At 35.4% G+C, this 18,736-nt stretch overlaps 1 long non-coding RNA gene across 2 annotated transcripts; it reads right to left on the bottom strand.

Annotated features, from left to right (window-relative positions):
- Positions 1-2,732: 2,732 nt before the first annotated feature.
- LOC149793923 (uncharacterized) lies at positions 2,733-15,565 on the bottom strand. Of its 2 annotated transcripts, XR_016422893.1 has the most exons (4): positions 15,288-15,565; positions 13,462-13,524; positions 8,436-8,534; positions 2,733-6,407 (listed from the first exon to the last, which is right to left on the bottom strand). It is a non-coding gene; the product is annotated as an uncharacterized LOC149793923 (long non-coding RNA). The 2 variants fall into 2 exon arrangements; XR_016422894.1 differs by lacking the exon at positions 13,462-13,524.
- Between the last annotated feature and the right edge of the window lie 3,171 nt (positions 15,566-18,736).

Genomic DNA, 18,736 nt, shown 5'->3' with positions numbered 1-18,736 from the left:
AATTTTGACTGCGTTGTTTTTAGATGAATTTCGTCTTTTTCGGTGAATATCTTGGTAACCCCTTTGAATTGTTTGCTGACATTGGCCCTACCAAATGAGCCCGGTAAAGACGCATGCTGAGAAACCTGGCCTATGAAGGTAGCTTGAGGGCTTATGGAGTTACTTGGATTCAAGTGACAAACAGACCCTGTACGACATAAATTTGAATAAAGCCCGTCTTCCAAACTAGCACCGTAAGACAGTCTGCTTGACGTAAATTGGCCAAGTTGCCACATCACTATTTTCTGATTATCTCGATACCACCTTGGAATTTTGACATGCGGTTTGCTTTGCTATATCGGCCTTGGTGAGACAAACATAAGAATGGTTCGTTCACCTGTCTGCGACCTACAATGCCCCCATAATGAAAAAATGAGTGTTTGATACTTAGGTAGCGGACGAATCATCGGAATTCTATGATACTTATGTCCAAAGATGTGTCTTCATGAGAGTAACCCAACAATACCTCGTTGGTGAGAACTGGTTGATGCATTCGTTAGAAGATCGGATTCTTCTGACTTAGGGTTAGGGTTATGTGCTTCTGGTAATAATGCATGAACAGACAATACGATTTAAATGCGCTTTTTACAGCAATACGTGTCTCATGGAGCCTGAAAGATCAGTACTTGGTTCATAAAAATTGTTTTTAGTAGTTTGGGAGAAATTCAGATTCCTGTGATTTCCCACAGATGTAGAATAGGTTAGGGTTAGGGTTACATTTTTCAGTTAATAGCCTACGAATGGATGGGACGAGCTGGATACAGTTTTCACTACGATACATGTCTCATGGAGCCTAATGGATAGGTAGTTACTTCATAAAAATCAGTCCTGAGGTTGGATAGGAAAATGGATTTTGTCATTTAGAGTTAGGGTTCTATATGAAGTAACATCAATATTTCGGTAACTCATGGGATTTTGTCATGTGGTTTGCTTTGCTAGATCAGCCTTAGTAAGGACTAATTAAAAATGGTTCGTCTGTATGACTGTACAGCGCCTCCTATAATGTGAAATTAGTGTTTGGTGCTGTATTGGGCAGACGGATCATCGGAGTTCTACGATACATTTGCCCCTTTTGTCATAAGAGGTTTCCTATGCTGGATAAAGGTAAATCTGTAATCATAGTTAATCATATGGAACTAAGTTTTATCCCTGGTATTGATGACACGTCAAGTACTAGTTCACACCAGTTACATGTATGCAATGTTTTTGTTTTATAAAATTTCAATTAATCTGCAGTTGATAATTCCTATTGAAAAATATACTGACCATTAAATGTTGTCTTCTGCTAACATCTTCAACACTCCCAGGACTCAGAAATACGATGTTGTCAAGAAAATTAATGTATCAGTTACTTTCATATATATAAATAGTGATTGGACATATGTGTATATATTTATGCGGGTTTATGAGGACTGTGGTATGACCGTGTCGTCCGAAGGACACAGTAGTTATGCATGAGCCCGCACAAAATAATAATAACATAAAACGTTGCATAATATTGAGGTATTATTACATTTAGCATATGGATGTTATATGAAATTAACAAGCAATATTTAATATTTATTATAAGAGAATGTTTCATTTTCATCAGATCCGATTTAGAAAATTTCGTTGTAAATAATGGAACAATACTGGGCTAACACCTCTGTTGTAGCAGTAGAGGCTATTATTATAACGAAAAGTAACATGTAGCATGTGTTCATGCTTGGGTTATTCACAGGTAATTAGTAATCTGTGTCACTATGGTATATAACTATTCTTTTCTTTGGAGGTGGTGAAACTGTTTGTGACATACTTGTGTTGTCCTTAATATTGATTGTAAAATTACCCCGTGTATAAATCACCCTCCAAATACAGACCCAAGTGGATAATCATGTGCTAAACTTTCAAGTTTACGGCTTCTTTCAAAATTTATTTTTCTGTCTTGGAAATATATCAAGTGCTATAGTGAAATTTGCTTATGGATGTGTCAACGGATAAATTATTCCTTCTGACGGGTAAGTGCAATATTTGTCATTAAATATTGCAAATTTATTTTTGATTCAACTGGGGCACAACGGATATGCTTAACAAAATTAGAATAAAGCATGTTTGACAACACATTTCTGTCTGTTACTAAGTTTTCCTTAGTTGTTAAGAGAGTTGGGAGGCTATGAAGTGTATAGGTCTATAGTCTGTGTGCATAGATCAGTGTTTTCTGTCATAGTTCATTTCACATTGCATTGAGAATTTTGTCCTATCTGTAGCACAGTAAATTTTCAGGTCAGCGTCATAATTGTTGCAAATAGTATATTTTTCACATGAAGTATCTAAAACTAGTTAGGTAGCTTTAGCTACATTTAATGACACTCACCTGAAAATGTACCGAGCAATGCGTGGAACAAACTAGCACAATATCAAAAAGCTCGACATCATATGCATGTTTATCTCTGTCTCTCTCAAAATGGTTTTGTACGGTGTGTTCTCAAAGATGGATTGACACAAGTTACAATGTTTTTTTGTTATATATTTGTTGTTGTTTGATTTTAAAAGAACTACGTCTGGCACAGTAGAAGACAACAAGGGTTTCTTTTTTTTAAAGTAGTTCTGAGTGCGTGGACACCTTGACTAAGACGACTGGTCTGAGATAAGAAAGGTAAGGTTAGCAAAACAACTATATTTTTCTGTTGCAGGGGTGAGAAAAACAAATAATAGCCGTTTGAAACTTTTATTACGTATTCCCAACCACAAGAAAAACATAAAAGAATTTATAAAACATAAATAATTTCAACAATGTTAACATTAATAGAACGGTTCAAATACAAATATTGAAAATAAAGTTTTACAAATGTTCATCTCATGAAGACGTTTGATGAGTTTCACCAAAAACAGATACAACAGATGACAGCTGATAACATGAAAAAGAAACAGTGGGTCAATATTTGAAGGGCAAATAGCTCTGGTCAATTTCACGTGGAAATCATATAACGGAGCAAAATCAAGACCCACTGGTTGATGTGATTGAAATGTAAATAAAAGTTTGGGGTTAACAAAAGAATTACTATATACCATGATGAAAGGAGGGGGAAAAAACCTAATAATGTGTAGACTACCTGCAGTTTAAGGAGCCGAGCAGTGAGACCCATTAACTATGTCATCATGTCCAGTAGGAAATGACATGCAGTCACTCTAGAATTAGTACTGGAAGACAATAATAAATAAAAGGAAAACAAACTGTCCAATATACGGAAATATTCTGAACTGGAACAGCTATCAAATCTATTACATCAAAGAAATGAAAAGATTTCCGACTCTCTATTAAGTTTTTTGTTGATTAATACCATAACTGTTGTGTCAGTTACAATCATGAAATTAAATGAAAAAAAGACATTAAGTGTAAGTGTTTTAGATTTTTTGCGCATCATTAACAATTTTTCAGTCATATCGCTATAATATCTGCAGTGTGACATTTTGTAGTGATATCAAGCACTGGGGCATGATGCCGCAGATATATAGCATCATGCCCCACCCAGTCACATTATCCTGTCACCAGGTCAATCAGTCATAACACTAACCTCTTAATACTAAGTGCCAAGCGAGGCAGCTGCATGTACCATTTTTATAAGTCTCTGATATGACTTGGACAAACGTCATTCATTCTTACCAGCATGTACAATACCAGTGCATTGTCTATTTACTGAAATGTATTGATTAGGGCTGAAAGCAGCCACAGGTTTTGTAGATACAAACAATGGAAGCAGACAGTGCTGTTTTACACAAGAACAAATTCCACTGACTGGAGGATAGGGTTTCCCCCAAGGAATCTGCTGTTTTGAACCAGTCAGTTGATTCGTTGAAACCATTTTATGTGCGACTATGATGGCTTTTCCACAGAATGCATCTGGATGGATTGTTTTCTTATAAAGCCTGTGCAAGATGAAGAAAAATTTAATAAAATGTTATATTAAAAAAGGCTTAAAACTAAACCTGACTTTAACATGGAATATGATAAAAAAAGAAATGTAACTTTAAAGATTCTTGGCTGCAGAAGCTTCTGTGGCACGATGCCAACAAAGATCAAACAATTGCAGCTTGTAATGCATGTAAGAGATTGTCCTGATACCAACAAAAACCAGTGGATTGTTTGCAGGACAGGTTATCACAAGGAAAGATGCACTGTTTACAAATCAAAAAGTGCAAAGCACAATACATGTCAATTAAAATGTTTCAGTGAAAACATCAAATCTGATAAAGATGTTGAAGGTGACTTTTAGATTGAGTGATCAGTAAATACAATATAAGCCAAACTGAGTTTTACAAGAATCTGTTTAATTAATTAAAACTGAATTAGTTAAGTAGGGTTTTCAGTAAAAATAGGAAAATAGTGAAGTAGTACAAGTTTTCCTCATTCAAAACTGGTGATGACAGCCATAACCCAAGGACCCAAAATAAATATTTTTAGTTCACATTTTTATGTAACACAAATATATATATAATACATAATACATTGATATTGTATTGTTTCAAAATTAATAATTCACATTTTCACATTCTATTCAAAAAAGTTTATATGGAGGAAACAAAGAGCTGATTAGTTCTTTAAGAAAAAAAATACTTTTGTACTTGTACTCAAAAATGCAACCAATAAAACTTTGTATCACAGAAAACACAAAATATATAATACAATAAAATTCTAAAGCATGTATGGTGCCCAGAAGAAGCAAATTAATTGGGCTAATTTTGAACAGTTACAGACTTGTTTACCCATACATTTTCTTGTCAGTATTTTAAGCAGTGTCTGTCAGTATTTTCATTCAGTGTTTCTAGCATCTTAGCACATATCACCTATGAAACAGGGCACAAACTTTAGACACTATAAATACACTATAATTACCATTATGTAGTATTGCACGACATACTGATGAAACACTATTTTGTTGTTGCTGTTGTAGGGTTTAACGCCATTTTTCAGCACAAGATAGGCTATACATGGCAGCCAGTATAAATGGTGGAGGACGAACCCGGGAAAAGCCAGGAAAGAACCACCGACCCACGAGAAGCTACTGGCAAGCTTTCTCACATGCACACATTGGCTGAATCCAAGACTCAAACCCACGCAGACACAGGTGAGATGGCAGTGATCCATAACGGAGAGCACTTTAGACCACTCGGCACCCCATACTATTCTGTAAATAACTCCTAGTTTGTAAAGACATTGATATTCAGGCACCTCTTTGTTCTAAGCAAAATCTGCAGATATTGACCTTTGACTTAAACATGTTTATATTACAGTGATAAAAACCCACAAAGGAATACCTCGACACACCCAAATTCATGCTGTTATTTACATGTTACTTTCTCTAGAAAATCTGTTTTCTCAGCTTCATACATATCCGTAACATTTAAAATAAAGCCAAATCTTTACATTTTACACGCTTAAGGAAGACGTAATGCAAAACATTATGACATAAATTGTTACCACCACCCATCCTCTCAGAAAATAATAAGTTCATCTAGATATGTGAAGGCAATCTTATTTATTTAATAAAATCTGATATCAGCTTTGTTAACATTTACAGTAATGGATTGCATCTAAATACCTTGTGCAATTTTGGAATCTGGGAACATATTTGTCATTGCTTCTGTTAACTTGTCAGCTGTGCTCAATGACAAATTCATATTGATGATCAACTCACAGAGAATCGCTTCAGCCCGTGTTATTTGCTTTTGAAATATGTGTTGATCACTGACTTCCTTTCCCTTCATCATTGACAAAACTTTTATATTTCCCTTCACTAATGATTCCAATTTTGCATGATTTTCTGATTCCACATGCCGTGAACAGTCATTCCATCCCCATGTGCACAGGAAAAATCTACATTCTCTTTCAGACGATGGTTTAAGGCATGGCCACAGAGTATTATAGACTGGTAGAAAATGCTGCTTTCTATTTTTAGACTTTCTATTTTCATGCTAAAACTTTCTTATCATCGACAATTTTCTTTGTTTAAACAACCGGATGCGGAGAATGTTAAAATCAATGATGTGGCACAGACTGCAGATACGGACGCGGATTGAAGAGATGATACAACAAAACAAAATGGAATAAAAACCACTTACAAATTAATTCAAAAATATTAATAATAAATGCATCCTCAAATCGTATTTTCCGATCAATGACCATACCGAGGGACTTTATTCTGTACAAATACAGTAAAATATGGATGGGTAAACAGGTCTGCAGTTATTTCAGATTTTGCAATAAATGCTTCAAGAAACATACAAATCATCTCCATTTTCTTTATATAAGGAACATGTCTACACAATTAATGGTTCAAAATAAAGTCTTCGTTAGTGAATTTTACAGGACAACCAGGACAGCAGAATACCTACAATGAAAGAACAGTTTCAACAGTTATAATGTTACTGCAAAAGGAAAAGTATATACATGTTACCCATGCTGCATTAAAAAAATATAATAGCTTATTATTTATTATAATTCTAGCAGAGTGATGGAAAAATTGATCAAATCTAATATCAGATTTTACCTTCACTGGTCAACTGTAAAAGCAGTAGTTTCAAATATGGTTCCCATGCTTTTCAAAAGATAAATGTTCAGGTCATTTCCAGGATGAAATTACTTTGTTCAAGATTCACATATGACCATTACTGAATGGAATTAAAGAACATTTTGGATTACAAAACATGCATTTTCTAAATCTAAAGCTGTTTATCATTCAAAACTCTCCAAAATAGTCAGAAAAGATGAGCATGTGCAAAACCATGAAATGTATCACACAAAACAAGTTTGACTATACTCATAAATTGGCACGTAAAGTCATTTCAACGTACAGAATACAAATTCTAATTTTACTATGCTGACCTGCACTATGTTGTTATGTGGAAACAACATAATGAACATATGCATGTATTACAATGTAAACATTTCCTATCAGAGTAGGAAAATAAAATAAAAGCTAAGTATTAAAATCTTTTCTTGAAACGAAAACAGTTTAACTTTAAATTTACCTGTGCCAAAAACCCAAACAAAATTTTTCAAACAACCTAAACTCATTAGATGATCTAGTTCAACATCAATCATTTAAAAACATTTACAAAAAGGGCTGATTTAAATTTTGAGAAAAAAAAGCCTTCAAAATGATAACTGCTGCATAAACAACAACTGAATTTCTTTAAAATCAAATTGTATTCTTGTAATTGATAAACCAGTCCCCAAACCTGTGCTGATACAGGGGCTTGTTTTGTTTTTGAATATATAATAAAAGGGATGACAATTTCCCATTTCTCCTGTGTTCTTTTTAAGATCTGAAACCAATGCTTCAAGCTACATGTTACTGTGTAATAGTTTCACACCAAAGTTCAGCTAAGCAATTCAAAATTTTGGACAACAAAATTTGGCTTAAAATGAAAAGCAGTCCGTTTTCTAATCCAAATTTCCTATGAATATACAAATCCTATTATTTACATTTGGTTTTCTAGGTTCAGGTGTGAGGTCCGAGCAATTGCATAAAAAAAATATAGGAATTTGCTGCCACTGTGTGGTAGCGGCATATGGTAGTCACTTACCAGTAGGCCTAGCAAATTTAAACTATGTTATATGATCAATAGGAAAATGATTTATTTTCTCAAAAATGGCAAATATTATAATCATTATGTCTTTAATCCACTGACAGACTAGACACTACTACACCATAGATGAAACCTGACCCAGTACTTGCCATTTGTGTTACTAGTCAAATGAATTCAGCCATTTGTGTTGACTTCAAAACTCCAACGATATCAAAAGTCCAATAATCATCTGATATCAACAACATACTTCTTTTTAATGTTGTTGTACAAATATTAAATAATATTAAATGAAAGACAGATACAGAAAGAACATATAATTCTCAACATATTTAATTCAAGAACAATGACAAGACACCCCATCAGTTTCGCAGCAATCAGGCCAGTCTTAAAAGTGAAAATTTTCATGAATTGCGCAGACAAAATGTCTTACTTTAGTCTTTGCAGTTACCACTTCAGGAAATGAGTTGTCACCAGTGGTAATTTTAACAGCATGAGGAAGCTAAAAAACATCCATGCATCGAAAGCATGGATCGAATGTGTACAGGAGAATGGTTGGGTTGATGAGAAGATGCTGCGGTGGATAAAAGTGTTTTATCTCAAGAACACACTTTAATACATTTTAAATTTGAGTGCGTTCACTGACATGTACTTTTTGAATGATTTAAAAATTGTCCCACAACCTAAAACTCATAAAAACAAACAGTTCACCAAAACATTATTTTAAAAATTAATTTAAGCTGTCCCAGTGTATACTGTAAATATGGTATATTCAATGTTTTTAAAAAGAATATTAAAATAAAATTGATGCTGATAAGTTTTTCACTAACCTGCCATGACAGAACTTTAAATCCACTTGCAGATTCAGCACAATGGTGGACACTGTCAGCCCAGGGGATATTCTCCCAAAACAAACTGCCAGTGTTCAGCTAAATAAAAACAAATTGTAATACATGAACATCTTGATCATTAATGGAGAAAAAAGGTACATACATTGTCCATCTTATAGTTAAATCAATGCATGGCCACAATATTGAAGCCATGACTGATATCTGGATAGGTTAACCAAGGAATGAAGAACGAATATTGTTTTATTATATATATTTATATTTATCCACCAAGGCTATTCAATAGTTCCTTTTCAATTTAATTGGAAAAGACAATTCACGCCTCATTTTGAAAGCCTATTGAACTGGCCACCAAATATATAATTTACGTAAAGCTATCTGTATGGCTATCACATACATGAACTGCGAAATATACCAATTGTTGCAAATGATTACATTTTAGAGCAGCACTTTTCCTTATCCGAGAAAAACCTTTTTATAATCATAATATCCAAGAGTTCTGTTTCTATCTCTAAATGTTTGCACAAAGACGTACAGTAATACTGCAGGACACACACTTTGAAGTTTAACAGGAAACATGATTATAATACATGTATCTATAATTAACATCTGTATATAAAAAAAAAAAAACATGCATTAAAATGGCCAACTGATTTAATAGAACAGAGACCTCTGGTAAGATAACGCTGTTACACCTTGCTAATGGAAAAAGGCAGGCTTAATAAGTAGTTTTTTGGCATGATTAATTAAGTAATGTGATTATCCAAATACTAGATGCTAAATTCGGACCTATCTTAGCGTTTGCCATCTGGATGATCACGAAACCGGCTTAATTGCTTAAGCATGTTAGTCTTTCAGGTTTCTGCAGGACACTGTTGTTAAAACCTGCACAATGTTACAGTCCTTTATCTCCTCCAGAAACAGATATTTTAAAATAGATATTGAGTAAATATTATGGGTAACAAATCCAATCGATGATCTTTTTCTGTTCTTCACTCAAAACAAGCAAATCTTTTTACGTTATGTTCAAACTAGTTGGCAAAAAAACTATTAGAAGTTTGAAGGTGGATTTCTTACATAATGTCACCTGTTTACTGTTTATTTCCTGCAGTGTTTTGTGTACATCTGCACAGTATCATCGACTGTCTTAACTTTGCACCAGTCCTTGATTTCTTACCCATGTCTCTCGCAACCTTACATCCCTGTTTCAAAATCATTATGTCACCAACTGAATCAACACCTTTTTTTAATACTGATAGTAAGTGCTGATTAAGAAATATTTGACAAAATAAAATATAAATATGTACCATGATTACAATAATAGAAAACAAAATGGAAATGTCCACTTTAACTAATGCCATATTTGCAACAAGTTTGTTGCTCTGGAGCGAGTGTTGGCTGTTTAAGTCAGAGCATATGGTTGTGTTGGTTTTCTTTATCTTTTTATTTGAGGAAAGCCACGACGGATATTGTTTTGAAGGCAAAGGCAAAGCAAAACTTGGTTACTATAATATACACTTTTTATACCATGTTATAGTATTCTTGCACCATCCCATTTGTTTCTACCACCTTTTAATATTAAAAGGCATCAAGAATACAAAAAATGCACAGAACGCAGTCATTTCATTCATTGATTTATAATTTTTAATCTGATTGTCACAAGGGGTTCCCAAACAGTCAACTTATTGGCATTTTCAATCACTGCTCTGGTGGCCTAGTGGTGATAGCGTCCGCCTCGGATGCAGGAGGTCGTGGGTTCGGTTCCTGGCAGAGTCGTACCAAAGACTTAAAAAATGGTACTAACAGTTGCCTCGCTTGGCGCTCAGCATTAAGAGGTTAGTGTTAGGACTGGTCGGCCTGGTGTCAGGGAGGACACTTCTCTCCTTTCTCATGCGACCTATTTAAGAAGCAACGCTGATATTTCAGATTGTGTGCCATTTTTCTCACGACCTAAATGCACCTGTTTTTGAGTTCCAGATGACATCAACTCATCAATACCTCTTGTCAACAGCAACAGTAAGTACTGATTATGAAATATTTGATGAAATAAAATTAAAATAAAATAAAATAAAAGAAAGCACAATAGAAATGTCCAGTTTAACTAAATGCCATTATTGCCTCAAGTGTGCGGCCCTGGAGTGAGTGTTAGCTGTTCAACTTCAAGTCATGGACGCTGTTCATATGTTTACTGTGTTTTTTTAATACCAGGAAACCTAAGTCAGATAATTTTTGTCACGGCAAATGTAACACAAAAATGTGGTTACCATAACATACACTTCTTATATCATGTTAGGAAAAATTGAACAAACTATACACTGATAAAATGATTTAAATAAAAATTCACATGTGTAAATGTGTAATTTTTGCATGATTTTTTTAATATGAAAAAGTTCCAAGAAAACAGGCGGGTTTCTCGCATCAAAACAACTTGTCAGATTCATTCTATTTTTATACTACATACATAGTGAACCAGTCTAGATTGAAAATAAATGGTGCCTGACATTAATAATAATAATAATAATAATAATAATATAATCTTTAGAAGCTCTAAGCGCTTTACAACATTAGACAACACCTATAAGATAAAAAACATATAATAATATTATTACAAAAACAAATACCATGAAATTAGAAATAAATTAAAAAATAAAAAACATGCTGAGAATATTTCAGGCAGGAAACATTAGGTCTTTAAGTTTGTTCTTGCAGTTGAAATAAGTGAGTTTTGAGAGCCCTCTTGAATGTGATCACTGTGTCTTTGTGTCTAAGTTTAGTGGGCAATTCATTCCATGTTGCTGGACCCTGGTATGCAAAAGAACGCTGTCCATATGACTCTGTTTTCATAGTGGGAATAAAGAGTATACGATTATCAGAAGAGGAGCGTAAGTATCTTGCTGGTGTGTACACATGGGTGAGATCGGATAGATATGTTGGACTAAAGTCAGACAGTGAAACGTAGCACAGAGAACAAATTTTGTGTTTGATTCTGGATTGAATGGATGGCCAATGTAGGGTACAGAGCAGCGGGGAGGCGTGCTCATATCGTGGTACTCTAAGTATGATCCGAGCAGCTGTGTTTTGAACTTTTTGAAATTTCTGGAGTAGATATTGAGATGAACCAGACAGAACTGAGTTACAATAGTCCAGTCTTGAAAGTACTAATGAACACACAAGTGTTTTAGTGGCAATATAATAAACCCCCAAACTGGGATGAATAGATGTGACTGATGGATGTTATATTACTGAAAAATGTTAGGAGAGGGATTTTGTTAAACTTAAAAACATGTTGCACTGGACTGCCGTTGAGGGACGAACCATGGCAGGTCGAGTATAATACAACAATCATCATTTGGACTCTACAACTATTCACGAAAGTTACTGTAGACATGTAGACTAGTTAAAGTGAGTGTTAGGCATAAATAATCTATCAATTTCTTTTGTCTCTACTATTGTACTACGGTATTTACAGTATGTTTTCAGATGGCAACAGGGGAAGATAAATTTGTGGGGTCCCCCCATCCACAGCGAAATTACCGTTAGCTCACATGATAACATGCTGCCATAAAGAAAAATAAGTACTTTGTCCAATACCATGGAAAAGATAATGAATGAAAAACAGGTAGGTGTGTGTAAGTGATTCGGATTTTTAACGTAGCTTTAAACAATTTTAAGTCATATCGTTACGATGTCTGCAGTGTGACAGTTTAATAGCAATGTCTAGCAAAGGGGCATCATGCCGCTGAGGTAGCATGATATCCCAACCAGTCACATTATCCTGACACCAGGCGGACCAGTCCTAACACTAACCTCTTAATACTAAGCATCAAGCGAGGCAGCTGTTAGCATAAGATGTAGAAAAAATTATAATGGAGCAAGATTCGAAAATTACAAAGCCTATAAATGTTATATTTGCCCCCCCCCCCCCGAAACAGTGTCCAAAATCAAACTAAATACAGTGTAACTACTAATCCAAATGAATTTAGACGATTTGAGATGAAACTTTCAACTGTTGATCCAGGTAAGTAGCAGACCCACTTATAACATGGGGTCAGTTGTAGAGCCCATTTTATTTTACTAGAAAGTACCAAAAATCTGACCCGTATTTGTTGAACAGAGGAAATCGTGATCAAAGTTGGTAATTGAAACCTGTTGGAATTGTTATCGATCTCTCAGTGGTTGGGCATCTTGACTATAAAGGTCATTTTTACATAAAAGCAAATAACTTAATTAGACAAAGCACTTTATTGACAGTTACTGCCAAAGAGATTTTAAAATGAGTATTCAGCCATCAAACAGACCAGCTAGCCCTACCTCCCTTAGAGGCTTTCACAGTGTCAAGCAAAGATGGCATCATTTCATATAGTTATGGAGGTCCCTCGATAAATTACACCCTTGCCTATAGCGCAGTCTGTTTTTGGACCCTTGGTGCATGAGTTATCAAGGGAGTGGTGTATATTGCTCTTTTAATGCTCAGATTATGCTTTTTTGCTGCTTATATTAGTAATAATTATGCTTATACCTTATACCTTGAACCTACAACAAAGCAGTTCAGGTTAACATTTAATGCAATTTTCATTTGATTGGGTACCCAGGTAACTGATTGATAGGACTGACAGGTACCTGGTAGAAATTTCCCAAAATTTTGACATCTCTACATATGGGCGGATATGCAAATAGTTTAGGAATAATTAATCTAACTGAAAACCATACATAATGAAATCTTTCATTTAAATATTTTAATCTAAGGGGAAAATATCTCTGTTGTAACATTAAAAAAAATCTTTAAAAAACTTCACTAAGTATTGTATTGTCATTTTTGGGGGATAATTTTTGTAATTATTACTTATAAGTGCATTATTGCAGATAATATGTGTTTGAAAGAAATAAAATATATTAAAGATGCAAATATTAATAATACAGGGACATAAAAAATGATCCATTTATATACCCTGGACTAAATGTCGCATCTTATGTCATGTGGCATGTATTTGGCAAATGGAGAACTTACCAATGGACAACTCGCTAAGGGAAAACTAGCCCTAGGTTGGTTGGTGAATTCACTCCAGGCTGACTGAAGAGAGAGAGAGAGATAGAGTTAGAGAGTTTCTCTGGAGAAGTGAGAGATCTTACTTGTATACTGATTAAGACTGTCAAATTTATACCTTAAGTGTTCACAAAGAAATCAATCAGTTATCATTAATAATATCAATTCTCAAAGAAGATGAATTGTCAATAAATACTAGCATAGTTATCACCAATTTGCTTCATGTACCAGCTGCATAAGCTCCAGCAGGTGAAGCTTAAAATGTAGGTAACATTGCATGTAGAAATAAAAAAGCGCTGGATTTTACACCTCAAAAGCATCTTACATAGTTGATTGAGGGGGTAGGGGTGCTGATGCACATCTGTGAAGTTAGTGGACAAACAGATGGAGTGAAGCCTTCAGATACTCATATTTAAGTTATTCTAAGCCAGGCTTGTTTCTATAAAAAAGGGTATTTGGTGATATAATTTCGTTATTACTAAAAATATGAGGCAAATATTAAATTCCAATGAAAATAATTGGGATCATTTAAAATAAATAGTTAAATAGACAGTTACAATGTTTTTTTGGGATGGAGACAAAGCTTATGAGGTAAATTATCTGATATATGCTGAAATAAATGAGGCTGCACTTAAATTGTTACTATCTAGGATACCACAAAGATTATTATGTTATCTTGTTTTTGGTAAGTTTCAAACAAACAAGTCTGATATAATGATATAACACCACACAATGGTGACATTACTATAGTACAAGTCACATGGGTCATGTAAGTGCATTTACTCATTTTTAATTAAATATAAATTCTTTTAAAATTTAACACTAATTTTATTAACCAAAGTCTATTCAATCCTAATTACTGAATGCTCTGCACCTTAACTGTCTCCATGAATCTTCCAGACAAATATCTATCGCTATGTACTTTTACAATGGTGGCCATGTACTGAACTTGGGTCAAAATAAGAGCATGTCCAGTGTAATCATCACAATCGAGGGTAGTAAGAATTTGTTTATCAATATGTGTAGCTTTCATTGTGACATCATAGTGCGCACCATTCAATCCAGATTATACTGGATTACACCTTTAGGTTCATTTTGTCAAAATATATACATACTTTAATATTGATTTTGCCGCTGGGACCTCTTGGGGCATCAAAATAATGTCCTTCCAAAGGAATATGGATGTATAAGAATCTAAATGAAGTGAATACTTGCTACTCAAAGGTATGCTGAATCAAAGTATAAAAAATGGCACCAATTACTGAAATAGTTGGTGCTGAATGCCTACATGTCCTATGTGACTTGTACTATATAAACAACAGCCAAAAGTTATTCTGCAATGACCGGCAATAATAGTCCAACATACAAAGGGCATAAGTAAACACATGCTATTGAAATGAACAGGTGTGTGTGTGTGTGGGTATATCTGAATTTAAGTGTGATTAAGTCCTAAATGATGTATGTATATATGATATGTCTGCATGTGGCAGTTTATAGTGATGTCTAGCAATGGAGCATCATGCCTCAGACATGTAGCATGATGTATCTCGGTTATTCGGTAACTGAACAATTCAAGAGGCAATCATATAAAGCGGTATCCATCATTGGGCGATAGCTCTAAATTAGTATCTATGATCTTCGGGGCGACTTTTCCTGACACTTGAAATGATGATTTCTCCAAGGGACAGGTTCTCCATGGAGCTAGTCATACATAAGACCATGACGCTGATATTTATGTTTTGGGGGTCAGGACTAGCACTAAAACAAAACCAACTTGTGCAGTGTCTTACATTGTAGGACTATTCATGGGGCGAGTAATCCCAAGGCGAGTTCCCGACTATTCCAGCAGCACGAACCATTTAAAGTTGAAACTCAGGTCAAAGCTAGGATTTGAACTCAGCCTATCAATTATTGCTTCAAAATACAATACGTTCATACACCATGCTCCTGAATATGCGCTCTATTTGGTTAAATTCGAATGTCTTCTCTTGTCGTCTAAGCCCCAGCAACAATATTTTTCTGGTAAGTTACTATCTATCTTATTCGCTAATACATTCAAATTCTACGATTGATCATAGTCGACAGACGCTTACAAAACATGTCATTACAATGACTGGCCCCTGGCTGGAGAACCTGATAATAAATTTGATAAATAGCTTTATATTTAATTAACAAAATTATTTTGTATCATTAATCCTTTTATGTGACTTATTTACATCAATTTGTACATACTAGTTGTCGTATTCGATGGATTTTTTTAGTTTAATTAAGCAAGGCTGATAACCAAGGCTGATCGCCGTTTTCTGAATGCTATCATACCTGATATCTAATGACGCAGTTACTAAGGGGAGCAGTTATCAATCAGAACTAGCAAGTAAACAACGATACCACACATCTCCCCTCTTTTGAGATATCCGAACATAACATTTTGCTTATGACTAGAAAGGAAAAATTGATTTAATTCCACCAATACGAAAATTAAATAAGTAAGCAATGAATTTACTGTCTTTGTATCTGAACTGTCTACTGAAAGAATTTGATGGAATGGATTTATATATTAGGTTACTCTAAACTTACACACAGGATAGCCCTAATTTTAAAACTATAGAAACCTAAAAGTCCAGTTCTATTGCAATAACTCTTGAAATCAAATGCTAAAACTATGCATTGGGACATTTGTAAAAGTCGCTTTCTTAGACAAAATCACTTAATGTGGCTGGTTTTCGGACGACTCTCCCACTTAACATTCGCACTGGAGTGTTTGTACTGTTGGGCCCAATGGGTACAGCTGGCTTGCTGGGGGTTGGCTGCTCTGGACCAGACCGGGTGGTAGAATCATCAGATGGTGGCATGGGCTCCATGTTATTGAGACTTTGTGCTGGACTCCAAATGAATCCGGACAAGACACTGTGGGGCTTTTGTGCAATGTCTGTAGACAAATTTGTATAGACTGGATGTAGATTCTCAGGGCTTTTCATCCAATGTACATGGATTCGATTGCGCCTATGTATCCCTTAGGGAGTTTTTACTAAGTAGCTTCTTCTGTCATTTTCGGTTTGAATAACTATTCCTGGTGTTGACCACTTATCATTTCCATGCCATTTAATTTTGATGCAGTCTCCCTCAGTAGTATCTGGTAAATTATGTGTAGTGTGACGCCGGTTGTAAAAGAAATTATATCTTTGTTTTGTTTTAAGGTCTCTCTGCCTGATGGTTTTGAGGTTTGGCCACTTGGGGTTTAACTTTTTTTCAATAATGGGCAATCAGTGGTCCTCATCTGGCATCCCATCATCAATTGGGCTGGGCTGGCACCTGTCTGTGTGGCTCCTTAAGCCATCAAGGCAAGGAATACATCATCTTGTTTAAGTATGGACTTCGCTATTTTGACACCACTTTCTGCTTCACTATTCGCTTGTGGGTAGTGAGGACTGGTAAATACTTGTTTGAAATTGTATTTCTCAGCAAACTCCTTGGATTCTGAGGAAGTTAACTGGGTCCCATTGCCTGATACTATGATTTCTGGGATTCCCCATCATGCAAATGTGCTCTTTAGCTTTCCAATTTATACCTGCTGTGTAACATTATACATGTGTAACTGACCAATCAGAACCCTCTGTGCATGAGTCATAGCTCCACTGGTACTATCTACAGGCGTCTGCCTCTTTCATAGCACTCTGTATTAAGACCTCACAGTAGTCGCTTGTATATATTAAAGTATTGATAGTTAGAACACGACGTCTCATCTTATGTTTTAACACAATAACACAACATGGTGTCAGATGTGGGGTACTAATTATAACTGGAATAGCACATGGATCGTAAATGGATATTTTGAAACAATAACTTTACAATCCACGGAAGATTTTGCACGAATTTAAAACCTTAAAAACGTTGAAATTTCTGCATACGAACTTAATACCTTCGAGATGGATCTTTCCGGCGTGCCAACCCCTACCATGGACTGGGACAATTCCAACCTTACCAACTCATGGGCTAAATTCCAACAACACTGTGAATTAATATTTAATGGACCGATGAGCAGAAGAAGTGATGCGGTCAAAGCCAACTACATTCTACTTTGGGTAGGCGACAAAGGTAGAGATATTTTCAACACATGGACTATGGCGGATGAAGATAAAAAGGACCCATCAACGCTCTTTACAAAATTCAAACATCACGTGCAACCAAAATTAAATCCGGTCTTTGCCAGATTCAAGTTTAACAATGAAATTCAAGGCTCCAGGACAATAGACCAATATGTGACTTCACTGAAACTTTTGGCCAAGGACTGTCTCTTCAAAGACGAAGACGACATGATTCGTGATAGAATTGTCTTCGGGGTATCGTCACCAAGGATACGAGAAAAACTTATCAACGAAGGTGAAAAGTTGACCTTGGAAAAGGCTATTAACATCAGTCAAAGCCATGAATATGCCCAGGAGCAGCTCCAGACCATGTCTGCATCAGCCAGACCGGAAGTACATGCGACAATTCAACGACAGACCAAGACAAAAGAACTACAGCCAAAGAAGAAATGGACCACATCTTCCAGACGGAGCGTCAACGCGACCTGTGGACACTGCGGATACAAGTCACATTCAAGCCAGGACAAGTGCCCTGCAAAAGGAAAGACTTGCAATAAGTGTCATAAACTCAATCACTTTGAGAAAGTGTGCAGATCAAAAACGGTCAGTGTGATTAACAATGAACATAAAAACGAGGATTTATATATTGACAGTGTAAAAAGGGATATAATTGCCAATGGCCAGGCGTATGCGGCGATAGAGGTAGGACCTAATTTAGTTTCTACTGATTTTAAATTGGATACTGGCTCTCAAGTTAACATCATACCATCGCATATATTCAAAAAGCTAGGCATTAAACATCCACTTCAACCTACATTAAGCACATTATCCGCATATGACGGCAAATTATTGAGTACAATGGGTACAGTCAATCTCACATGTAAGCGCACTGAACGTACACATGAACTCGAGTTCTACATTGTTAAAACGAAAGCACCACCTATTCTTGGTTTACAATCTTGTATGGAGTTAGGCTTAGTTAAATTTACATACTCCGTTCAGACACAGATGTCAAATTTACAATGTAATAAGAGTACGCCCCTCACTAATGCAGTTGTTCTCAAGGAATATGCCGAAGTCTTCAACGGCATAGGTCTTTTCCCTGGGGAATGTACCATACACATCGACCCCAAGGCTACACCTGTAGTGCACCC

Source organism: Sinohyriopsis cumingii, chromosome 8 (genome assembly GCF_028554795.1).
Source record: "Sinohyriopsis cumingii isolate HCF-2022 chromosome 8, ASM2855479v2, whole genome shotgun sequence".
NCBI lineage: Eukaryota > Metazoa > Mollusca > Bivalvia > Unionida > Unionidae > Sinohyriopsis > Sinohyriopsis cumingii.
Note: the sequence above shows the minus strand (reverse complement) of the source record. Positions and strands in the feature narration are given on the sequence as shown.